The sequence below is a fragment of the Lichenostomus cassidix genome, chromosome 4 (genome assembly GCF_008360975.1).
Source record: "Lichenostomus cassidix isolate B80296 chromosome 4, HeHo_3.0, whole genome shotgun sequence".
Lineage (NCBI taxonomy): Eukaryota > Metazoa > Chordata > Aves > Passeriformes > Meliphagidae > Lichenostomus > Lichenostomus cassidix.
In genome coordinates this window covers 46,725,270-46,752,341 of record NC_139484.1, presented here as the reverse complement: position 1 = coordinate 46,752,341, position 27,072 = coordinate 46,725,270, and the positions used below count along the sequence as shown (strand labels likewise).

Below are 27,072 nucleotides of genomic sequence, written 5' to 3'. Positions count from 1 at the left end.
ATGAGATAAGCACCAGAGTGACAGGATGGAGCTGACTACAGGCCTGTTGGACCACATCCTGGGTAATGCATCTGGACAAGAATTTCCACTGTGGCAAACTGTGTAAAGAAGCAACTGCTCATAGGCACAACAGCGGTGAAAGAAAGATCACCCCAAGCTATGGCACAGATGGAATCTGCAACCACCAAAGCTCCTACAGCCTATACACCTTCATGGGAACTTGGAACTTGGACTGTAAGTTAAGCCACCACAATGGGAACTTGAGATAAGATAAAGGTGGTACTATTATCCAGGTGTTATCTCAGACCGAGGGGGAGGTAGACAGAGCTGGGGGAGAAGAATGTGTCACTGATAATGGACAAGCAACTGTGCTGGAATCAGCTCAGACTGAGTGAAAGGAAATTCTGTCAGAGAGATCACAACCCACCTGCTCAAGAAACCCAGTGACTCAAAAAAGAGAAAGACTGAGCATGGGACTAATTAGCATTAGAAGTGAGGGAATTATTTAACCAAGAGAATAAGACAATGAGAATTAATTTGTTTGTTTGCAAGAATGCATAGTGAAAAGTTTTGAATGCCCTCAGGAATTTGAGCCACCACTATCAAGAAGCCCAGAGTGAAGAAAGACCAATGGGACACCACTGAATCCAAGGGTGGTGACTATCTTCGGCTTTATCTCTCTCTCTTGCCCGCCCCCCCCAACGCCCATTTCTTTCTATCTCTTTATCTCACATTTACTGTTAAATAAAATTTGTATAATTGATTTGGCATATGGTCTCATTTGTCTCATTTGCACCTTAATTCAGGCAGAGGCATGTCTGTAGTAGGATCTGTACACAAGGCAGTAAGTATGAGGGCTGACTGTGAAGAAATGCAGCTTGTTCTGAATAAAATGACTGACTAATAAAATAGCAGATGAAATTTGAAAAAAGAGCTTGTTCTTTTCGTATGTAGGGTAAAACAAACCTAGTTTCACACATAAAATGATAGGATCTGTGCTGTCTGTTGCCATTGGAGTAAGCCTTTGTGTTTGTGACAGATGAGAATAACAGCTCAGTGCTTTCTAAGAGTGGAAAAGTGAATCATATATTTGACTTTATGAGGAAATGAATAAAGAAATAAAAAAGAGCATCATTATGCCACTGTACAAAATCACGGTTCATGCATGCTCCCAGTTAATGTGCACAGTTCTGATCTCCTCAAAAATTACAGGAAAGCTGGCAAAGGTTCACAGAAGGCCAACAACCATGATATGGAATAATTTTCTTAGAAGGACTAAGAAATTACTTTGAAGGAAAAGACAAAAATCATGCCTGGTGTAGAGACTGTGGGAAGGGATTTACTGCTCACCATTTCTTGCTATACAAGAAGTAGCACCACCAGATTAAGTCAACAGAGGCCAGGCTCAGAACAAGGAAGAGGTGTTTCACACTGTGGGGGGAAGACCTGTGGGGTGGTTTACCAGGGGAATTTTGGAGGCAAAACTTTTACATACATTCGGAGTAGACTGGACAAATATTTTGATGGGACATCCAGTAAATGTTACCAAGGAAACATACTGCTTCAGACTCAGAAAATCCTCTGAGCTGGAATTATGCAGAAGCTAGGGGCAAATGTCATACATGTTCTTCACCTGCCATCCATTTACAGGTACATGTTCACACATGCTGCTAATATGGAGCCATAAGAGATAATTTAGACAGAGCCAGGATTAGACACAGCTTGAAGCTACTAGTGTAAAAGTACCACAGGCTTTTGTTTCTCAAGTCAAAAGAAAGCATTGGCATACTTTAGATAGGGTTTATGTACCTGACTGCAATAGCATTTGATAGGAAACATCAGACAGCTTTGTAAGACCTCATTGTTGTATAGTTCCGTGGCTCCATTTTGCTGCATGCATTCAATTATGACAGGCTGAACTCATGTCACCTATCTGCAGCAATCTGGAAGTGTTTAGTCTGAACTGACACCCAGATTCTCTGGGTGAGAAAATGGGAACTCCAGAGTATGAGTCATTCCATCTTAAAATAGACGAAGAACTCATAAAAAAGTGAAAATCTTGTAAAGCTAAAAAAAAAAAAAACCAACCAAAATACCTTAAACAACAACATTTTTATATTATTCTAGCTAATGATAATTCTGATTAGAGGATTCAAAGTTAGATATGCTGCCTAGAGTCAGGTAATCACCATAGATCTCCTGAAAGAAACAATGGAATCAAAAGATTTTCTGGCTGCCAAGAATTTGTTCATCTGGCTTAAAAAGTCTCTCTCTGTCTCTGTGTATGTATATCAGGCATCTAAGTGACAGCCACAGGAAAGCTGCTCTTGGTGTCTGTAGCTAACAATAGCTAGCCAATAGTGAAGTCCTATTTCTACAAATGCTCATAACCATGACAAAGATCTTAAAATATAAACTTGATTTTCAATACATTTGAAAATTTTATTTAGGCAAGTGAACAAGTTATTTCAGCATGCATTTCAGTCCCAGTGAACCTGAAGTGAGTAAGAAAGCAAAGTCAGTGCTGACTTGTGTCTTAAGACTTCAGAGACATAACACAAGCTGAGAATCTAAAGTCAACATTTCCACTTATTGCTCACAACTAGGGTGCAATAACATTGATAATGCATTGCATTTATAGTAGAATATTAATGCCAATGTAGCTAAATATTTGTTTTGCATAATGAGCGTTCTTTTTGAGATGTTACAATCCATTTCTGAAATTTCACCCCAGTTTACAGCCTAGCACCCAAGGGTTTTGAAGAGAGGACTAGTGCTAGAAGATATTGCTTTCTTCTTATTTCTAAGCTTTAAGTTTGTCATAAATTTAGGAATTTAGATTTTTCCATTAATATATTACATTAGCAGGGAAAATCAACAAAGGCTTACCATAAAGAGAATATAATTGTTCAGTTAGTGAAACTTTTTTTGCAAAAGACATGATTATTACTCTGTCACAATATTGACTAAATGGTAAACCATCACTTGTAAAAGTTGCAGTACAGCTGGAACTGTGCAAATCAATTAAGAGAAATGTGTATAAACTTTAATTTGGCTTTTTCTGTGAAGACGTAGGGGTTTTTTTTCAAATATAGCTAAAACACTTAATTAAATTCAGTGCTCAGCCCTAGAAGGTCCAACAGGCCAAGAAAAAGGCAGTCTGAAAATATATTTTTTTCTATTTCAATATCAAGCAGCAGCTTTTTGAATTTGTGGGTTTCTAACCTCCTAACAGTCAGTGCTTGCATAGATTTTTACGAGGTATTGGTACAAATATCACAGATAGAAAAATAAATCAATGGAGAATAAAAAGCAATCATCAAAACACCAATGAAAAATTCTGTAGTCTGTAGTCTTAACTGTTTATATAAGATTTAATTCTGAATATTTATGCAAGCAGCATCAAATACAAATTGAAAGAGAGCAAGTCCCACAGATGCAAAGCTGAGTGTAAAGGCCTGTAGCATCCAGTGCTGCTGAACAGATACATTCTGCTTTTAAAAAGTCGGCAACAAACCCTGACACATGGAAGATCCATGTGACTCAACGTTTGCTCAGAAAAGAGAAGAACCACACATGGCAGCTAGTTTCCCAGGCAACTCTGAATCTCTGGGAATACATCCTAAAGAATAATCTTTCTCAAAGTATTTTACAGGAGCAAACTATTATTATGCAATGGTAAGTTACTGAATGCTTTTCTGTTTGAGCTTAATTAGATAATTTCTACAGCTCTGTCCCAAATGCTCCCCAGACTAATTAGGTGGGAATGAGTTCCTTATAGATTTCTTATAGCTTTCCAAATTTTTTAGTAGGTTTTTGTTTTGTTTTGTCAAGTTTTGATAGCATGAGATTGCCCTCCTCCCTTTCTTTCTCCATTTTGTATTTTTTTCGCTTCCCCAGAAAACATGTATTGCGGAAGTCTCTGATGGTGATGACACTGTATTAGTCATACTTCTGTTACAACCTGGTTTAAAAGATCTTCTGAGAATTCTTTGTCTCACAGCTCCAGTGTCACCATGTTTTTCCCAAAGGAAAACATGTGAATAAGCACTATAAAAAATAAAATCACTAAAAGAAAGAGTCATTGCTGTAGGACCACTACAGCACTACATGGAATGATTAATAGATCATTCATGGGTAGAAGTCTTGTTTAAGCAAAAAAGAATAGCATACATCCCACTCCCAGGATGTCTGTTTCTGTAAAGTCACACGAGCTATTCTGCATTTAAATGTTCTGAATCAAATGGCTTGGGGGTTTTTTAACAGGTGAAGGTTGGCAGGACATCTGTAAGTATTTTTAAATGAGGTTGTGTTTTCCTACAAAAGACATCCTACAGTGGTAATTGGAAAGAATGTTCATAAAAAATTTGATTAAGGAATCTTGTTTCAGTAAAAAAATAGGTTATTTTTCCATTACTGAAAATTGCACTTGTTTTTGAGATTTATCCAATCAGAGGCACAGAAGTAAATAAAATAGTTACAATATTGAGTAGTCAAAATAAATGCTTGCAAGCAAGCAATGGGACAGTAATCCCTCTCATGAACCATATGTAGAAATTGCTGTAAAGAATTCATAATTTGAAAAATAAAAAGGAATAAACCAAATGATCTTTTGGTTTTTGTGAGGGATAAATTAACATTTTTATGGTGGCATATATCTCTCCATGTAATTCTCTTAAGACCACCAATGCAAGTTTCTTAGTAAAGTAAAATTAAAGGATAGTTGTTTTCTTTTCCCTTAAAAGCAAACAAAATAAATGAAGAAAAATATTTTCTGCTTAAATGCATTTTCATTTTACCATAGCCTATCCAGACTGAATACTGCATAAGCAGCATCATGTTTGTAAAGACTGAATCACAGCTACTTGCTCACCACAATATCTGATCTGATCATTCTCTGAGGCAATCTCTGCCTTTAAATGAAGTAACTTAATGTTTGCTGTGTCAACAAAGATATGTCTAAGTAGTACATCTATACATGAGCTTTCTGAAAAAAAATGCATTTTTTTGAGTACATCTGTAAATGATACAGTAAAAGTATCACTTTTCTGTAAATGATACAGTAAAAGTACTTCTTTTACCTTGTTCAGGTTTGTTACATTTTTCATTAAAAAATTGGCAGTCATAATTAAAATAGCAATTCTTCCATTCAAGTTTCTATATTCTTCAGTCAAAAAGTGTCATAGTGCCCAGAAATCAAATATGGAAGAAGTAACTGATTCTAGATCTTACCTGGAACCCTTATAACCTCGCAGAAAAATTAAATTTTAAATGTTGTAATTGTAGCATTTTTTTTTCCTCAAATGCCAGCTTCAACTGTGTCACACAAGACAAATCAAATTTGGATTTTAGGCCATATGTACCCTGATGGCTGCTGTGGATATAATACCCTGAAACTGAATATGTGGGTAGCAAGGTCTCCAGACAGCAATGTGGGTATCAACTAAACCAGTTTTGGAGGCTGTGTGTCCTGTTTTCACAGCCCCATATCAGAGCTGGTAACCCTGCACTTTGGTGCAGCCCCATTAAACTCATACCTGTTTCTGAGCATGGGCAAGTGTTCAGCTGTTCTGTATATTCTGTTATCCCTGGAACCTCTACCAGGTTAAAAATTTCAACAGTACATTAGTTTTCTCCATGTAGGTATCTTAAAATTCTTTTTTGGAAATGGTGAATAGTTTCTCCATTTCTCATATCACTGTCATGGTCCTTTTCAGCATCTGAATATGATTTAGACTCAGATTTGGAATATGATTTGGACTTTCCCAAATGTCAATAACAACAGAGGGCACTGCACACCATTTAAGGACTTGTTATTGTGATAATTCAGTTTAAGGAAGGAGTTTCTGTTATTTTTGATATTGTGCTTGGGAGGATTTAGCTGTATAAAATAATTTAACTTTGAAAGTTTAATTTACTACATTATTGCACTAGATTATCCATATTTCATAGAAGCATAGATATTACAATGACATTTGAAGAAAAAATCATGGTGGGTGGTAAGCAAGGATTTTGTATATTTTATATTGGCCTTCTCTGATTAGCATACAAGAAGTCTCACAGGCTTCAAATATTAAATGTGATGAGATTACAGAACAACATTGCAAATTATTATGCCCAAGTTGTCTGACATGTGAAATAAACAAACAAAAGTTTCAGTTTCTGCTGAAAAAATTGTTTTAATTTCTCCTTTCCAGGATTTAAAGTCCTGTTTTACAAGCATTTTTTAATTTTCTGCTCTCCTCAGGGATAGTGTATTTTTTTGCACAGATATATGCTGTGCTTGTCTTATGACTTAAAAGGAGAAATATGCATGGTAGGTAGATCTGAGATGCAAGAATAGAAGATGACATTTTAAAAACCCACTTGTTTTAAAGGTTGATTATTATTAAATAAACATAAAATCACTAATTAACACAGTCATACTTTCCTGAAGTGAAGATTACTGCTGAACATTAACACAAACTGAATTTGCTGTCAACTGAATAATTTTAAGATGATCAAACTTTATATCAATTATACATTTCTAAATAGTTTGTTGAGATTGTAAGAGAAGGTCGAAAGCTGTCTATTTAAGCAGTTCATTATTAGAGTCAAAAAGATGAGTAGGTGGATCTTAAATGTCACTTTCAAGACCCAGTCAGATTTCAAGCCACAGTAAGATTAGGGAGCACACATTTTTTTCTGTAAAATCCTTGTAAGAATGACTATAATAGATAATTAGTAACTCATAAACAAATATATAAAATAGCTTTTCACACATTGCATAATCTGCTCATGTGCATTTTTTTTAATTTAGTTGTTTAAATCGTCTAAACATAGTGTTCTCCAATGAACTCAGGTTACATATATTTTACAGAAACAGAGCACATATGCAATAAATGGAAGAAAAACATGCTCAAGGTAATTGCCTAATTGCATAGGAGCTTGAATTTCTTGCTTAAGTAGATCAGATCTGTTCAGCTCTACTTTGTTTTACAGTGAGGTTCCAGTGTTACTAGCTTTTGGTATAGAAAAAAAATTCACAAAATGGCAATAGATTTAAGTACTCTTATGTTTGTTCTTTCAACATGTAAATACAAAGAAGCTCAACCACAATAAAAACAATGGTAACCTACTTTACGCATGACACTGCTGCTTTATATCAGGTTGCTATTTCCAGTGGTAAATTTTATGCTGGGACAAAGTCAGTACAACAGTTGTTGTGGTGAGGCCCTGGCAACACCAACTCTTCTACTTGCAGAAACTTGCAAAATTCCCATCAAGTGCAGAGGTCTTTAATAATCCCTGAGACATAATGATCACATATAGTCCTTCTGAGAGAACCATCCTGTGGGCTACGACTTTATTATGAGTAAGGAATCAAAGTTGTTTCACTAAGATGGATGGCATAATGCTCCGCATTAAGAGTTGCTCTCAGACGTACAGATAGGCTTTTCCACACAAAATACTCTTTGATCTCACATCCAGGAAAGACAAAATGATTCCTAGTTCAGCTACCACATTTTAAAGCACTCAGCAAAACTAATCATTACTACAGAGGTTTTTCTGTTCAAAAAATAAGCATAAGGAGAAGGAAATATACAGGATATATTAACATTTTTATCTAACAGGTACCAGTTACATTAAAATACTTGAACCAGCATCAAGACTTATATGTGTGTCAACAGCTAATGAAGGTTAACTGCTCAGCCTTCATTATGCATATTCATTTCCTCCTAAAGAAAACATCAGATTTGTTATTTATCATTTACATGGTTACTGCTGACTGGTGAAAGCATACTGCGTATTTGAAAGCATTTTTTTCAACTAGCTGGCACCAAGAATGGTTTAGAAGAACCCGTAATAGAAGTATATTTGGCTGCATGAAAAAGGAAGGCATGCTGGAAAGAATCAAATAGTTTCTGTTAAAAAGGCAGATGACTTTTTAATGGGGAAAGGGGAAAGGGGAAGGAGGGAAAGGAAGGAGGGAAAAGGAAAGGGAAAGGGAAAGGGAAAGGGAAAGGGAAAGGGAAAGGGAAAGGGAAAGGGAAAGGGAAAGGGAAATGGAAGATGGGTACCTGATGGAGTGATACATAGAAGGGCCATGAGGATGCTCAGAGTGACAGAGCACCTCTCCTATGATGATAGGCTGAGGGAGTTGGGGTTGATCAGTCTGAGGAAGAGAAGGCTTCTGAGAGACCTTTGAATGGCTTTTCAGTAGCCTAACGGGGCTTATAAAAAAACAGGAGAGGGATTTTTTAGCAGAACCTGATGTGATATGACCAGTGATAATGGTTTTTAATTAAGAGGTTTGATTTAGGTAAGATATAAAAAAGAAGTTTTTACAGGGAGGGTAGTGACACACTGGACTAGGTTGCCCAGAGAGGTGGTGGGACACTTTCCCTCCCTGGAAGTGTTCCAGGTCAGGTTGAACAGCACCCTGAGACATTGGATCTAGTTGAAGATGTTCTTGGTCATTGTAGTGAGGTTGGAGTAGATGACCTTTAAACATCACTTCCAATCCAAACTATTCTATGATTTTTCAGCTTACTTTACTAAATGTCAAAATTCATTAAAGAAATACTGGGACCACTCCATCCCCCAGTGCAAGAGAATGAGGTTTATCTGTTTTATTTTAAAAATATGAAAGAGCTACTATTGAAAGAAAGTCTGTCAGGCACTTAAGAAACACTAATCATGAAAGACCCCCACATTTTCTAGAATTAAAAATAAATATAAAATCCAGAAAGATACTGCTGAGAGATGAATTTGCAAAATATGCCATTTATTCTGTAAAAGTTGTCACTTGTGACACATTAGTAACATACAGCGACTGTTGTGTGTTATGGGAATGGTCCCCTAATTAGTTTTGTCATTAAAATTCATTTAAAATAATTTTGTTCTTGATATTGCTTAATTATTCCAATGACACATTCAGATGCCTCCAGATGGCTTGGAGCAGGATAAATAGCACTGAGAAACTTCCCTAATAGCATCCTACTCTGATTGTTAATATCATTTATGCAATATCCAGTTTCTCTATATTAATAAACATAATTAAGTAACAAAAGGCAAGAAATTCCATTGGTGATGTTTTGGGTTTGGAAAAAGTATCTTCAACTGCAAAGATGTGCAGTCTGAAAACTCAGCAACATTAAAGTCTGAACAGACTACAGAATTTGTACTGGGAGATTTGGAAAGAGGCTTCCAATACATGCAGATGGCTAGATTACTTATTGTCATATTCACATGGAAAATTTTAAAGTGATATGATAGTATTTTTCTTTCAAAAGAAGTTTTCTACTAACTTGCCAAATAATAATTGTATTGAAATGTTGAACCATATTCTCTCAGGCCCATTAGTTTCTCAGCACTTATTTCAAGAAAGCTGCATCTTCATTTCAATAAAATGAAAAACACAGGTGAAAAATGTCAAGATCACACAGCTGAGACACTGTATGTATCCATAAGGGAAAAAACACTACTATTTTTATGAAATTAGAATCAAGTGTGTTATCAGTTTCCTATATAAAGAGTATTCCCTATTTCTTTCCTTAAATGTAAAAGTATTTTGGATTAACTATGACAGTATTTAAAGAACTCCTATACGATTGGGAATCTATGAAAAATCTAAGGCTCTGCCAGGCATAGCTTGATCAGGTCACCAATCTTTGATATGTACACAGGTACTTTGACTAAGGTAACCAACATAAGGTAGATTTAAACTGGTAAATGCATTGCTAACCAAACTGCCTTTCTCTCAAATCCTTTCACATCTATCATTGTGTTTATACTCTTATCCCAAGAGTGTCTGGGAGACAGGAGCTTTCTCAGAGTATTGAGAAACACACTGACTTACTCATTCTTGAAAAAAGCTAGAAGAGATGTTGGGCTGTAATTTTCTTATCTGTTTCCCAGATGCTTCAAGAAATGAGTAATCTATATGAGGACCTGATTCTATGTCTTCCTCAAAGAAAGAAAACAGTGACCTCAAGTATCACTGCATTTGAAAGCTTTCTGGTTGAGCAATTTCAATAGAGCAACATCATTTGTTGCCTGAGCACAGAAGAGGACTTGTGAAGAGGACTACAATTCTATGATTCTATGACTTCTGCTCTAGGCATCTAATAAAATGATGAGTTTGGAAGGAGTTTCTAAGAAATCACAGCTTGAAGAAAAAGAGTCAATATAAGGAAACACACACAAAAGAAAACAACAGGTTGATATGTTTTCTGATCTCATTTCCAACCTAACACTTTGTATTAAGACCTGTCCTGTGCATTACCTCCTTTTCATTACAATTCAACCAACTAGTATTTAACTCAGCACTTTCCAGGAGCTCCAACACCTCATTCTAGGAAAGGTGCTTTTTCTGATAATGTCAATACACACCCACCCTTTAGTTTTTCTGACATGGTTCATCTGAAATCCTTGAGCAACTTCCTTTTCAGTTTGAGCAAGCACCTGGTGTCCTGTGAGCATATAGTTCTGATGTATTTTCCAACTGTTTTTCATGTCTCCTCAATACAGAGTCACAGAATTATTAAGTAGGAAAAGACCTCTAAGATTGAATCCAACTTTTGACCAATCACCACCTTATCAATTAGACCATGGCGCCAAGTGCCACATTCAGTCATTTCTTGAACACTAAGGATGGTGACTCCACCTCCTCCCTGGGAATCCCATTTCTGTGCCTAATGACCCTTTCCATGAAGAACATCTTCCTGATGCCAAACATGAACCTCTCATCCTGTTGTTGGATGCCTGGGAGAAGAAGCAAATCCCCACCTGTCTACAACCTCCCTTCACGCAGCTGTAGAGTGTGGTAAGTTCTCCCCTGAGCCTCCTTTTCTCCAGACTAAACACCCCCAGCTCCCTCAGCTGCTCCTCACAGGACTTGTGCTCCAGACCCTTTACCAGCTCCGTTGCCCTTCACCTCAGAGAACACAGGTGCTCCAGTACCTCAATGTCCTTCTTGTAGTGAGAGGCCCAGAAGTGGACACAGGATTTGAGGTGTGGCCTCACCAGCACAGGAGAAGAATCACTTTTCTTGTCCTACTGGCCACACAGTTTCTGATACTAGCCAGGATGCCATTGGCCTTCTTGGCCACCTGGGCACAGCTGGCTCATGTTCAGATGGCTGTTGACCAGCACTTCCAGGTCCTTTTCTACTGGGCAGCTTTCCAGCCACTCTGCCCCCAGACTGTAATGCTGCAGGGGAGTGGTTGTCACCCAAGTGACCGTCCTAGTATTTGGCCTTGCTGAAGCTCATATTGTTGGCCTTGGTACCTCAATCCAGCCTGTCCAGATCCCTCTGCAGGTCCTTCCTACCCTTCAGCAGACCAATACTCCCTCCCAGCTTAGTGTCATCCACAAATTTATGGAGGGTGTACTTTATCCTTGTATCCACACCATCAGTAAAGAGATAAAACAGAGCCAAACCCAGTACTGACCCTGGGAAACACCGCCTGGCAAGTGGATGTGACATCATTCACCACCATTCTCTGGGCCCAGCCATCCAGCCAGTTTTTAACCCAGCAAAAAGTGCACCTGTCCAAGCCATGGGCTGCCAGTTTCTCCAGAATGCTGTGGGAGACAATATCAAAGGCTTTGTTGAAGTCCAGGAAGACAACATCCACAACCTTTGGATGTTGTCCAAAGGTGGTCATAAAAGGACATCAGGTTGGCCAGGCAGGACCTGCCCTTCCTATATCTGTGCTGGCTGGGTCTGATTCCCTGGCTGCCCTGGATGTGCCATGTGATTGCGCTCAACATTATCTGTTCCATGTAGACCCATACTTTCAAATCTGAGTTCAAACACACACTTAAAAATTAGGTCATTGAAGAATTTGCCTAAAGTGTTACATGTGGTAGCACAGAACTCAGGCCCTGTATCTAAGGAATATGGTTTTTGTGAGTCTTATATATGTAAACTTTCAGCATGAAAGCGATCCCTCAGATGCCTGAGAAGGATCACAGCATGTGACAAACAATGGAAAAAAGACTTTAACTGAATTTTAGGGAAGTAAAAGGAGAGGAAAAACAGAAAAATAGACACATACACAGTTTCATTGCAGATCTCCTACTAAAGTTTTATATGGATTTATATTATGCTTATAGACTATGAAACACACGCACAAAAATGAGATATTACTTGCAATAAAATTTGTTTGATTATGTAAAGTGGTTAAAAGCTCAAAGTTATAAGCAGATGTGGTTTAAGAATCCTGAAAGAAAATATAAGAATTATAAAAAAGCTAATATGCATTAACAGAAGTAGAAATAAGGGAAAAATATTTTAAAAATAGCAAGTAAAGTAAGTTTAGCAAAAAATGCCAAAGACTGGTGGATATTGTCATGGAAGTAGTATATCACTTCTGAGTCTATATTGTTAATAATGTAAGAGCTATTCTAAACTGCACAAACATTTCATGTTCTGCATGATATTTAGCTGTTTAGGGCACAGACCCATTTTTGATATTGCTTTCAAGAATTTAATAGATAAAATAAAAATACAAGTCTTCTGAAAAAGAAATAGAAGAATGGAGATAGAAATGGCAGCTCTCAATAAGTTTAATGACCAGATGAAATAAAACTCCTGATGTGGAACAAGAAGCATATCAAATAGAGAAAAAAATTTTGTCTGTTTTATGAAATGGAATTTGTTTACAGCCTGTGGGGCCACAGCTACATTTTCAGAGTTTCAGAACAGTAGTAATATCTGTTTCAGCAAAAAAGAAAAAAGAGGAAGGAAATTAATCAGTGGCAAAAAGCACAGAACACAATGAACATACAGTTAACACCCATCTGATTGCCTACATATTTGAAGTCATCCTGACCAACTCTAAACCCAAAGCAAACCCTTGGTGGGTCAGGAAGCCCAAGATAAATCTACAGGCAAAGAGTTTCCTATATTGTCTGCTTCATAATATTCATGAATTCATCAGAGACCTACAAGATCCGGAGACAGGTATTAAGTCAGAGTGAATCAGTGGTAGAACATATTCCTCTAAGAAGTTTTAGGTAGTGACTTTTCACAGAAAGCGTTAGAATGAAAAGACTGGACATTTCAAATTGTGGTTTTTGTTTATTATTTGACATGCAGACTTCAGGATGGGATGACTTTCCTACCATGCAAATCATGGATCTTATTAAAAATTGTAAGCTCTTATACACAGCTGCTTATTCCACTATCTAAACTGGAATTTTTAAAACAAAGACTTTCTATTTACATTCTTTTTTTTTCAGCAAGAACTACTGAGATACAAATTTCCTCAGGATTAATGGCAAATTGATCTAATGCAACACCTGAATTCTGGAGCATGTTATATCTTGCAAGTTACTGATGTCTTCAAAGAAATGCTGACAATGTTACTTCATTCAAGTATAATCTAATATTCTGCTACTCTTTCTCCAGCCATCAAGACAAACAGAAGATCTGCTGGAACACTGCGAGAAAAAAAAGGCCCCTCATCTGCCTGAAACAAAACATTATACCTGGGAAAGAAGGCCAACAGTGTAACAGCTATTTGAACTAAACATGTGGCAACCCATTCAAACTTTATAAAACAGAGCATCTTTTCTCAGAAAGACACTATGAGCCTCTTGACTTCTAAGTATATAAAGTCTACTGCTAAGCAGAAGAGCTAGAGCCAGATGAAAAGCCTAGACATTAATAAGGAGGATAGATTCTGATTTTTCAGAGGGAAAAAAAGGTATGAAAATTATATGGGGTTCTTTGGACCTAGCTGTTTTGAAAACTAAAAATGTTACCAGAATCTGAGAGGTGGTTTTTTTTTTTTTTTATGAGATGTAATGGGTCAGTATTAATAAAGAATTAATGAAGCCCAGTTAACCAGCTAAGCCATGCCTCAGCTTCCAACATGTTCAGTATAAACAATAATTATGAAAGAGGGCACCTATTAATCAAAGATAATTCTGACAGTCAGCTGCTAATATAACTATGCAGGCCAAGGTTTGTTAAACAGTCTGTCTCCCAAAAACTTATTATGCCAGTAAAGGAAATCAAAGAGGACAGATACCTTTATTTTTTTATGCCTTGTTTTCCTTTTATCTGTTAAACTTGTAAATATTGCAGACTTCAAGAGCTCTGCTTAAACAGGGTTGATGGGGAGATGATCACAAACAAAATAGCACTAAGCTCAGGGTTATTTTTAAGGCAGCCTTTGGAAACCACTACCTTGCATTTGCTGCTCTGATTTGTGTTTCCATGGAAGCAGGACTAGACATGGACACAGCCACTAGCAGATGAGGAAATTTCAGCTGCCAGTTTCTGGTTCTCAGCTCTGTTTCCATGACAACCAGTGCTGGCACCCTGAAAAGGAGGTGAGGTATTTAAAACACTACAGTACTCTTAATAAATATCTGCTGCTGCACACGTACAACACAGACCCCTTAAATCTCCAGCTACAGAAATGCTGCTCAAAGTAGCAGTGAAAATACATCTTGATACCAGCTACTACTATTTCCCTGGGCAGGTTTCAAGGAGAAAGAATGGGTGGTTTCTGAGAGCTAATTCCATCCTGACATCCAGGAGCCCGGGGGAAGGGTTGTTCAGTTCTTTCAAAATGAAGAGGGAGATAGACAAAGATGCTGTGCTAAATATATGTTATTGTTTCACAGGGAAAACACAATGTTTTTCTATATTTGGTGTCACTTTGCTATAAAAAAATAACCAAAGCCCTCTTGAAAAGTGACAGTGTGGCAGATGTGAGCCTGAACCACTTAAGATGGTTCTCAGGATGCACAGAAATTTTGGGGCAGCAACTGCCCTTTTCTCAGCTTAAATCTTTCACCCTTTTTGAATAGCTATATATGCTTTTGGTCTTGTGAAGAGATGGGTGTAGGCAAGGGCCATCTTCCTCCGTCTGCACTCTTTGGAGGAAGGGTACAGAGGCATCAGTTCTCCTGCCAGCAGGTACATGCCACAAGAGACAGCTGTAAAACAATTCTTGTTCTAATCCAAGCTGCAATTTGAGTCTGTTCTCTTCCCTCATACAAAGCACTTGAGCTAAACAGAATGCAAAAAGTGAGGGAAAAAACAAATTTATTTATCTTGCTAAGAAGAAAACCATTAATAGGAAACCTCTGGGAATAAGGGGAGGTGGTTTTGTGTGTGTAAATTGCAATATGAAAACAATAATGCATTTTGTGTAGAGGTTGTGATGTCCTGTCTCAGAAAACTGAAAACCCAAAGGGCCCATACCATTCGTGGTGCATCTTGCAGGAAAAGAAAAAAGAAGGGCTGACATGTTGAATAAATGTCACCTGTAATACAAGCCTGCAATACTTTGGAAATAACATTGTCACCACTATATATTGAATATGCTGAGAGGAAATGCTAGAGGCTTGTTCTCAGTGATGAAGCAGAAAATAAGTAGACAACTAATAAAAGTGGAATAAAAAGCCTTAAAGCAAGTATTAAAACCAGATTATCAAAAGGCAGCACAAAATTTGGTACCAGAATTAAGAGCAAAGCTGTGCTTGTGCTTGTCTGTCTTCCAGAGGTGCCTAATTATCATAATACAAGGATGGCACAGGCTAGTGGAATTAAGTTTGTCAGTGCTCTCTCACATTGTGAAAACTTCAGATTGAGACTTCAATGATATAAATCAAACCTACCAGTGACTCTTACATGATGAAAGCTGATCAGATAGGTCCACAAATTAAGGAACTCATGAAGGCTTTTATTCAATCTTTTATAGATACGCACACAATATACAGTAGTCTTTAAGAAACTAATTACGTTTTAACAAAGGAGTTTTTGAAGCTAATTGTGTGTTCAGTCAAGTTAATAAAAATACTTGCTTTGTTGGGGAAGTATAAACAGTTGGAAATACATGCATAACGTTATTCAAAGAAATTGACATGTACAAGAAAAATTGAGGTTAAGAACGGACTTCCTTTATCCCTGCTTGAAAATTGCAACTATTCCATTCGTAGCTGTCTGGCTGTTGCACCTACCACATAAAGCTGGTACTTCAATAATGGTAAGAAAATCTACAAAGGATTCTCAAAACCTACCAACTCAATAACATCAAAGTATTAGAAGCATTATCCATGTTAAGAATGTATTACTTGACTTTTCCAAGAAATAAATCATTAACTGTGTTTTGCTAAATGTCTATATAAAGGACCATCCTGCCCCTTGCCAGTCTCTGACACATCTTTTAGTAGCCATCATATGTTTGAACCCTCATGCAACACCCTTGAAATATTTCAACAGAACTGCATAAGGATAATGAAAAAACAGACTTTTTTTCTTTATGGTATTTTTAACTTAGCACAAAATAATTTTTAAGATCATCAGCCCAAGCTGCAACAGCTTTCCATCATAGGGAAAAAAGATTTTTGACAGTTACAAAAGAATTATGCAGAGAGGAAAAGTCAGAACAAAATATTAATTTCTTGGAGAATGAAAATACTACAGGTTAGGAGCCAGGTCCTTAAGTATGACAAGACTGCAATGGAGCCAGGATTATATTGAATAGTGTTACAAACTGCACTAGCACAAAGCCTGAGGATCCTTGCACTTGCCATAGAACTTGCACATGTACAGGTGGGAAATGCATCCACAAAGGAAAGGTCAATCCCTATATCCTTGAAATCACACTCCTAGCCTTGCCTTCAGGCACAAGCAGGCTGAAAACAAGCCTTAAAGCACACTGCAAGGAAGCCATTGCTGAGTATAACAAGCAACAAAATCAAATGCTATCAAGAATTCAGTGGTATGGAGTGAAGTCAAGAGTACTTGGCAATGTCATTTGGGGTTAGTAGCGTAGAGCATGACTTTCCTTCAATACAGAAAGATCTTAGGAACAGGAAGCACAATCCATCACCATGAACAGCTTTACAGCTCTGACAGAAAGCTCCAGGAAATACAGAGATGCACTCACCAGTTTTATGAGTGCAACTAGAAGGAACAGTTCTTGCTCTAGTTTTTGCCAGGTCTCAAAACACGAGAGTCAAAAAAGGTTTCGCACATGCTAAACCAAAGATAAGCTGTGTATGACAGTTAGCTAAATTGTTTATATGGGATCAGACAGAAATTTAGAAGCCTGAAGTGCTGCATTTGTCACATTTGCCTATAGAAGCAGGTCCATGGAGGGCACATGAGGATGAGTCAAGCTTGAACATAAAGTAGTTCAGTACCTGCTCTGAGGCAGACAGAGGGCAGATTACACAAGAACAAGGATTTCATATTTGACTCATGGACTAGGTCAGAAGAGAACTATTTGCTGCTTCTTACAGTAGATTATGCTCTTACCCACAACTGATTATTTCTTCAACTTCTGAAAGATACACCATGGGACAGAAATTTAAAGCAGTCGAAGAAATATGGGCAACAATTTCTCTCTGTGAAATCAGAAGAGTGAAGTGGAAATGAGATGATGTCAACTAAAGCCACAGACAAATTAAATCAAACTGGAAATTACTCTGGCCATGTTGGATCACTTCAGAACATTTTTCCCTGTGCCAGCTAACAAGAAGCACATGTGCCAAAGGGCAGGAGACACGTTTCTCTCTTTCCCATAAGGCCCTTGCAGCCTAGTGGAGAAATGCCATTCTGCACAAGCAGGTTTTCGCTGTTAACATAGAGCTGCAACTAAATCACCAAGTAGTTACGCAAGAAAAAAAAAAAAAAAAAGGTGGTCACAGGTCACAAAAGATAACTGCAGGTGATTGTAAGTTGCAAAATAAGGCTGAAATTCAGGGAAGATACACTCCATCCATTTTAAGGTAAACCCGCTCAATAGTAAGAGAGTTAGAAGGCAGATGGAAAACCAGCTGATTCTTCAGCCTGAAAAAGTGGAAGAAATTAAAGGTAAGGAAAAGAAATGGAAATTATATCAAATGAGCAGCTACATTTGGGTTTATTGGTTAACACTGCAGTTAGAGATAAATCAAAAGCATTTCAGTTCTGTTCTGAGGTCAAGGTTGATAGAGCCACATTTAAAAGTTGTAGTAATAATAAATGTTATGGTCAAACCTCTATCATGTGTTTTATTGTTATGCACAAGCATAAACATGTTTCTTTTGACTCATATGTTTAAAGTAAGTTCTGTTTCAGAGATCAAAGAACACAATTAAAAAAAAAAAACTACTGTTAGCCAAATGAATGCATAAATTTCAATATTTTGTTTGTCCATTATTCTTTAAATAACATTTTAAAATTCATATATTCTGATTTTTGCATTCTCTTCACTGAATCATAAATAGAGGAGCAGTGCATTAAAACTACAGTCTTTCCCAAAAGAAATGATAGAAAGAATTTTAGATTTTTCTCTTTGCTGTCACGATTGAAAGCAAATGAGCAGCTGTCACCATCCCAGAAAAAAAGAAAAATCATAATCCCTTTATTAAGCCAGATATATGGAATTCTATGAGTTAAAATCAACAAATTTATTCAGTAGAAGATCTTTCATTTCTACAGTTCCTTGTCATGAACAGAAACCAAGCTGTCAGGAAAGACGTGTTTTTGTAATGTTTCAAGTTTATGTCTCAATAAAGTCCCATTTCAGTCTTTCAGGTTGTCACTATTTGTGGTGGTATCATGCTGAAAGGATTACTGCATGTTAGTCATCCAAAGAGAGCTTTAGGCCTCTTTCCTATGGAGCAATAACTAGAGGTAGGAGCTGAGTCATGTAGCCAAGCCTTCTTGCAAGATCACCAAGTCCTGCAATTTATGTTGAGTGGCTGTAATCCCTTGGCAAAAGAAATAGGCTCCTTCATCAGGAAAAACAATGGATTTGAAAGTTATTCTTTTCTGTCTTGAACAAAAGTAATATCCTAAGTTCATAATGCTGGGAAGTAAAATGCTTTCCTCAAAAAAGGTTCCATACTATAAAAGAGTCATGTGTATGACTCCTCATATCAAAATTTCCTTCTTTCTACGGTAGTTTCAAGCAGCTTGAGGACCTAGCAACTTCAAATTTTTGAATACAAATTATTTTGCAAAATATTGAAGATACAGGTATATTTCTTACAAATCTTCAATTTTAGATATTACCAGGAAATACAGAAATTAAAGCAAAGACAAATCCCTGACTGCACCCCAGCTATTGCAAAACAAGCATGAGAAGACCACATAGTCAATTCTGCGTTTCCACAAGTATTTGTAAGGTTGCTGTATATGAGAATCCCCCTGTGCAAGACAACCCCAGACATTGCTATGCTTTGTGATAGGAGAACTTCCTGTAACAACTTTTGCAGAAAACAATAATTTTCAGTTAAAAAGATGGATTTCTCAGCATCCATATATCAAATTACTATATTTGAAGTAGTTTAAAATTCAGATTATTCATAGTTAGTATATTTTTTTTCAGCTTTGGAGATGATTGCATTACACTTCAAATATTCCTCTAACTTTATAATATATTTTAGAAACATTATTCTCAAAATTATTTTCTTTACATTTTTAGTAGTTTTATAATACTTTACTTACTTTTTTCAGTTTTCCAATTTCCTAGGAAACTTAAATTGTTTTGTTTTCGTTCTTAACTAGCATGAACAAGTTTATTTTTAAATATAATAGCTTACAGTTAATCATTTTTGTCCATCAGTAACTTCTTCTGTCATCTCCCTGTTAGCCAGTGCAGCTTTTAAAAGAGAAATTTAAGAAGATAGCCTGAGAAAGAGTCCATATGTAAAATAGTGTTAAGTATCCTGATGCCTGTCATTATTCTTATTTACCTTTGGTCTTTTGCAGTCAGTTTTCTAAAGAGAAATTTTCCACCAGGGTATTTCAGTGGAGTTTTAGACCTGCCTCTATTTTAAATTTGTGTTTTATGTATGTTCAAATCAACACTACATTACCTAAAGTTCTGAGAAATTATTCTGGATATTTTGCAGAGCAGTTCCCTTGGAGATATTGTTTCATTCAAACATTTAGGCCTCTACAGGTCACATTTCAAGATATCCAGAACTTATATCCATTCCATGCTAACTATGCAGCAATATATTTTTCTTGAAATTTTCATGGGAAGAAACAAAATACTCCATCCCAAAATAGCCAGGAGATTTAAAATATTCATGTGGTGGACACAGGGGCAAATCCCTGCCATGTTTACTTCAAAAGAAAAATTTGTACCTCTTACCATAATGCTGGCATTTTCCAAATCCATAACTGCTTGACTGTTTAAACAATACACTAGATCTGATGAGAACAGTTGCTAATAAAGACTATGCATTTGTACACTGAAAACCAAGATTCAAGACTCCTACACAGCCTAAGGGAAGACTTCAGCCAGAATGTTACTGGTAGACAGATAAAGACCCTTTTCTCACACTGCTGACATCTCTTTCTGATTTTGCCCTGTAACCACATCCTACACTTGGGCTTCTTTTGCTACAGATTTTTTTTTTTTTATGTTATGCATTTTTTACACTATCACATTCTTTCTGAAACAAAACATGAAAAGGAGAAGGTTAAGTAGAACAGTAAAAACCAAAAGAAACAGTTGCTTTAGTACACCTAAAGCCAAATTACTCAACATAAGGAGGTCATCAAGCTTAAGCTGCAAATAATCAGATTTTCAGTATTTAGTAACAGAAACTCATAGCAAAATTAATTTATGATTGCCAGGCAATGAAATATTCACTGCTTTCATTTTATTGTGTGAAAATGAAACCTATTTTGAATAACATTTTTAAACATATAAAATGGATATTATTTGTTTGTCATATACCCTATGAAGTAAAAAAAAATTAGAAAAAAATCTACTCATACAAAGACAAGGACATTATGATCTTCAACATTTCATGTGCTTTTAAGCATGAGCTGAAACATCACAAGTATTTATGACTGAAATTTGTAGACTGCATAAATCTGAAGGAACTAAATAAATGGAATACCGATTTGAATAAAGATGTAATTATTCAAAATTTTCTTGTAATAAAAATTGATTTTTCTTAATTGACATAAGCAGCATCACATGAAAGACAGTAAGACTACTTTTCTCTTGAGAACACTAGAAATTTCTGTGGGACTGAAGAGAACTCAGACAAGGAGGTTTCTGGGTCACTGACTTCAATTCTAGTTGTTGTAAGTACCTATAGATTATAATAAGCTTTATAAAGATGAAGGTTTCACCTAAAAGTGTGTTACTTATTTTATTACATCAGATCATACTTAATTGCACCATGTCCTCTATGGTTTAATGACTTTCTTTTAATTTCCAACCTACATCTGTTAAGGGAATTTTTATCTATTTCTTTCTGTGTTATTACAGTTTTTATCTAAAAAGATATTTTCTCTCTATGGTGCTTATCCTCCTGCTGCATCTAGTAAACACTGGGAAGAGAATAATACTCAGTTCTATGGCTATAAGAATGAATGCCATATAGAGTAAACCAATATTAGGAGATCTTGAGTGTTTCTAAATCACTTGGTTGTAAAAAGTTCTAAGTAGTCTTAACTCCTATTAAAAACAATCAGGATGAGAAAATGTCTGTCCTCTTGCATAATCAAACCCTCTGAGAGTACTAAACATAGAGTTGAACTGCAATATTACATCCAGGAGAGAAATACCCTGAAAAGCTTCCAAGTTAAGTATTTGCATATGATATTCCAACACTACTCCAATCTCATTTGCATAAAAAAGCATTTACAGTTCTTTAGAAAACATTATTTGTCTTGAAAAATGTTTTTAAATTTAAATCACAGATGTTTACATGGTTTTTGTGGATGTTTCCAGCTCACCTCAGAACATTCTCCTGTGGATTCATGGTTACACACTCTAAGCTACATCAGCTCTTGTACAGGAGCTACACTGCAAGGGTTGTAATTGCCAGTGAGGAAATACTGCTGCCTGATGTTCATTCCCTACCTACATACTTCTAGTTCTGCCTACACTCAATTCTCTGTGATGAATGATGATTTTGGCCTCCTGCAGTTGTATGGAGGGACCTATAGTGTTTGTCCAAGGGTCCAGTCGTAAAACCTAGCACAAAGGAGTCAGACTTGCAGCAGTTCAGGGAGGATGTGGACAAGGGCAGATTGTTTTCTCATCTATATGGTAGAGAGAAGCTCTGCTCTCCCAAATGTAATGCTTCCTGCCAACCTGTGCAAATCCTGCACTTTTGTGAAAACAGCAACAGATTGCAACATGTGTCGGAGGGCACGAGGAAACACTGCTTTTCCAGTAATTAGGAAACAAGAAATACACCAGAAATTAATATTTTTATCCCCAAAGAAAGGGTTACCATCTTTGGAAAAAGTAATGCTGCCACTGTGAAAACAGCTCTTTACGCAAAGCAGGCTGTCTATCTGAATGGTTTTTTGTCATTGTAAATTCAGATCCAAATGAACATCTCTTTGCACTACTGTCTTTTCTGCAAAGCTCATGAATCTGACACACCAGTTCCAGTGCCCTTAAAGAAAGTTTCCCAGTTCCAGCTCCTTCTCTGGCAGCCTCCAAAGGAGTCCTTCAAATATTGTGGTTGCAGAAACATCCTTTTCATACATATCAATTAAACTTACTGAAACAACAGTTTGTCCCTATGTTTTTGCATACTCTGTGCAATGTAAGTAGGTAAGAAATTATCAACAAAGTGCAGAGCAGTATCTTCATAAAAAGTCTCTAGTTAAAACTCCTAATATGAAATTTCTTCTGACAATTACCATTCTCCTGAGAATCCAAATATGTCTCTGTGTTTTCATTTGTAAGCTTATAAACTGAGGAGGTACTGTTTCTGCGGTTTTGTTTTTAATTTTTTTCTAGAGATATTTTTAAGGGAATGATTTTGTCTTTCCTTGTGAGTGGGATTACAGCTATTAAAAAAAAAAGGTTTTATTCTGCAGTGCAGGGATTTTTGATTTTTGCTTTTGACAAAAAAGGTAATAAATCCTTCAAAGCACAGAGGATGCACAGCACTGAGCTAGAATGCATCCTATGTCATTGCATGTACATGCAGTATGCACAGCAGAGAAACTTATGTAGGGGTGTCCACCAGTTTTGGAAATGCCATATGCTTTCTGTTGTGTATTCTAAAGGTATCAGAAACCTCATACGTTTTTAAAAAATAAATGAAAACCCAAAGAAATTCTGGCAGATGACACCCATTAAATCAGCTCAGAGACAAGCCACTCCTAATTCAACAGAGTTCAAAGGACATACACAGGAGAGGTGTCTTGACTCTGGAGAGGATCAGAAAAAAGACAAAAATATGTGTGTGATCAGAAGATGATCTGCTAAAATGATATATTCTCCTATGGAATCAATGCTAGTTAATGGAAATGCTGCCAATTAAAAATAGCTTGTCCACCATAATGTGTTCTGGGGAGAGCTTCAGGAAAGTCTGAGTGTCTCTCACTCACACGCGGTTCAATCTAAGACATGTATGTACATGCCAGGAGATTTAACTGAGAAACAAACCCCCTTGAGAAAGAGTAAGGCAGAACGGAGTGACTATGCCACTGCTATTGATACGTTGAAGGCAGTGGCCTAAATATGCCACTTTTAGGAGCAGCAGACAAGGTTATACCCATGGTTTGCATCAGGCATCTCACTTCCTAGTTAGGAAAAAATTGAAGTTCTGCAGTATGTCCCAATCTTTGACAACCATTAAAATACAAACAATATCATGTAGCAAAGCTACATAATCTTGGAAATAAAGTCAGAAAACTTTGTGTAACCTGAAGCATAGAAATGTTGGCATTACTGGTATGGAACACCTAAAAGGAAGTGGAGGGAGAACATTTAAGAAATATTTGTAATTACAGATAGGACATTTGGTATGTGTAGTCAAACCTAGGACATTAGGTAACTGTCTCTCTTTAATCTCAAATAACTGTTGCTATTAAGAAATTCACTGTAGATTTATATACAATAAATAATATGCCACGTGCAATATATTCTGAAAATACCAATTTTTATGTTGCATTTCATCTGAAAATCTATGCCTGTGTAGATTCAAGGCCATAATGTACCACTGCAATCACCTTGTCACACCTCTTGAGCAAGTGAGCTTACAGATTTTCTCATAGTAGATGTTCTAATTTTTAATTACCCCAGAGCATTTACTTCCAATGCTGAATCTAACTTCTATTCATTCACTGAATCTCATTGGTTTCCTTCAAGGTTGAAAAGCTTCTCTCAACTCGTTCTTCTAACTGTGAGTATATATAACTATCAGTCAAGTCCTATCTCAGTTTCCTCTTTAATACGTTGTTAATAGAGTGTTAATAAATTGAGTTTCCCCTTTAATACATTGGACTTTCTAATTTGTGAGACTTGTCTTCTAGCCTTTGTTTTATTTTTGTGGTGAGACAAGACTGTTGATACAGATTTTAAACACAATCAAAGCAAGGAAGATCTGCTAGAAATATGTCCCACTAGAGAATGTCTAGCCACTTTATAAGGTGTCCTAGAGTAATTTTTCTGTTTGATATTTTAGCTACTTCATTCCGTGCAAAGCAAGGTCTCAAATCAAAATACCGGGTGATAAACAATTGAAGTACATCATGCACTATGATCCTAACAGTGGATTATTAATGAATCCTTTATTAGGTGGACCTTCCATGTTGTTTAAAAAAGGGTAACGCATTTGTTTGAAAAGACGTCTTTTCCATGAAGCCATGGTGATTGGCATTAGCTATATTTTTAGCAACAAAATCTTTGGAAAGCTAAGGTGCATGAAAATAGAAGCTTAATAGAGCTGAACAGATGATTACCTCAACATCCTCATCCTTTTTACAAAAATAACCATTCTATAATGCTTCAAACACTGTATAATTCACAGTGTTTCACAGGTCAGTTTTCCCAATATTCAAAGCGTTCAACTTCATTAGAGATGGAAAACCTGTGATAGAAATGCATAAGGCCTGCACTGATGAAGGTTAAAGGTTGTCTTGCCAGGAAAGTTCCTAAAGATGTGCTGTTTGAAACTGTGGTGATATGTTTAGTAATTCCAGGGGGCCATAACTCAGATTCAGGAATCTCCCTCTTTGAAAAATTTCTGTGAAATTACTGAACCCACACATGGCATTGAAATCTTCAGCCTAATCTTCTTGCTCCCTTGAAGAAACTTTTCTTTCTTACAAGTCTGTAGGCTCAGTTTTCCTTACAATTCCTCTAGGAATTTCACTAGAATAGATACTCTGATAAAGAAACTGGACCTTGCTCCTTTTGCACTATCTGGCACTTGGAACAGGGACAGCTTCCTTGTGTGTCAACAAAAAGATGTTGAAAGCAAAGAGAAGCAAGAAAATTGTTTTTTTATTGCAATACTCTATTAGAAAATTGGAACTGTTAATAGTCAGGACAGGAATTTCTTCTTTATGATTAATCAGTCTTCTTACTTAACTAGAAAGCATGAGAAAAGACTGTCTGGTTTTAAGAAGTAAAAGTAACTCTATTTATTTGGCTTTGGTTTTAAGGCTTCAGAAAGTTATCACTTTCCAATCCATCAGGAAGGGCTTAGTGAGTGATGTTATATAGTCACACAATAGTCAAAATCATTCTGGTCCTCTACATAGCTCTGGTGATACCCACCTGGAGTACTGCATTCACCTCTGGGATCCCCAGCAAGGAAGGACATCAATCTGTTAGAGTGAGCCTGGAGGAGGCCACCAAGATGGTGAGAGGGATGGAGCACCTCTCCCACTAGGAAAGCCTGAGAGAGTTGGGGGTCTTCGGCCTGGAGAAGAGAAGGCTTTGGAACGATCTAATTGTGGCCTTCCAGTACCTGAAATGAGCCAACAAGAAAGATGGAGAGACTACGTACAAGGGCGTGTAGTGACAGGACAAGGGGGAATGGCTTGAGAAGGGGAAATTGAAAGAGAGTAAGTTTAGATTGGAGGTTAGGAAGAAATTCTTTACTGTGAGGGTGGAGAGGCACTAAGCAGGTTGCCCAGAGAAGTTTTGGATGTCCCATCCCTAGAAGTGTTCAAGGCCAGATCAGATGTGGCTCTGAGCAACCTGGCCTAGTGAATTTGTCCCTGCCCATGGCAGAGGGGTTGGAATTAGGTGATCTTAAAGGTTCCTTACAACCCAAGGCATTCTATGATTGTATGATTAGCAGGAAGGAAAAAAGTAGGAGTTGCATGTGGTTTAGGAATCCCAGCAGTGCTCATACATCAGCAGACGGGTTCCTCTGAATTGCTCATCACTCTGTGATGCCAATAGATAAAATACCAACTGAACAGTTCACCCCAGGTCATCACTTTGGAATAACCAACACAAAGAAGCCTTTCTCAGTCTAAGTAAACATTTTTTACATTTTTAAGTATGTTCATTAAACTATTTCTTACTCAGCATTATTTTATTATTAAATATTACTAACAGTATAGCGAGTGGAACAGTGTAGTGAATGACATTCATCCACCAAGGCAACTAAATTTTAAAAAATCTGTAAAGCAGAGAAGGACACAGATTTTGAGGGGGGGGGGGTCTTAATCCAACACTTACTTCTGGTAACTCATTCTGTTATTTAATAAAAAACATGCTAGGAAAAAAATTAAAAAATATATATAAATAACAGAAAAACATGCATATTCCCAAATGGAATAATATGCTTGGAATAGTAAAGGCAATTTTGAATGAATAACCATGAATGGAAGGTGAAATCTAAGATTATGTTCTTGAATACTTTTTATATTGATATTCTTCATATTCTTCAAGTGATAATTTGCAGTAAGCCATTACAGGATACACTAAATTATCATTTTAAGAAATTCTTTTTCTGAGTATTACATACAAAGGTCTCTTTTTTTCTCTTACATGTAAGTTAAATAACATTTAGTAAATAAGGACATAAAGAAATTACAACCCATATACCAATGAGACTAACATCAGCACTATGTTCAGGAATCTTTGTCAACAAATTCTTATTTGTGTAGGTTGTAAGTAATAAATACCTCAATGTTGCTATTCCACAGAACCATTTAAACTAAAACAGAAAAAAGTCACCTTCAAAGATCAGTGTTGTAGAAGAAATAATACCTGCACAACCAGAATAAAATAACTTAAATAAATGTTTAACTAAATCACAGCCCACAAGGATGATGATGATGATTATTGTTATTTGGCTTTCTGGACTGCCTTGAACAGCATAACATGACAAGGAGTC

General features: G+C 36.7%; 1 long non-coding RNA gene across 1 annotated transcript; it reads right to left on the bottom strand.

Moving 5' to 3' along the window:
* Nucleotides 1-7,590: 7,590 nt before the first annotated feature.
* LOC146438407 (uncharacterized) lies at nt 7,591-11,436 on the bottom strand. Its single transcript, XR_014852070.1, has 3 exons — nt 10,945-11,436; nt 10,379-10,454; nt 7,591-7,718 (listed from the first exon to the last, which is right to left on the bottom strand). It is a non-coding gene; the product is annotated as an uncharacterized LOC146438407 (long non-coding RNA).
* Nucleotides 11,437-27,072: the final 15,636 nt, after the last annotated feature.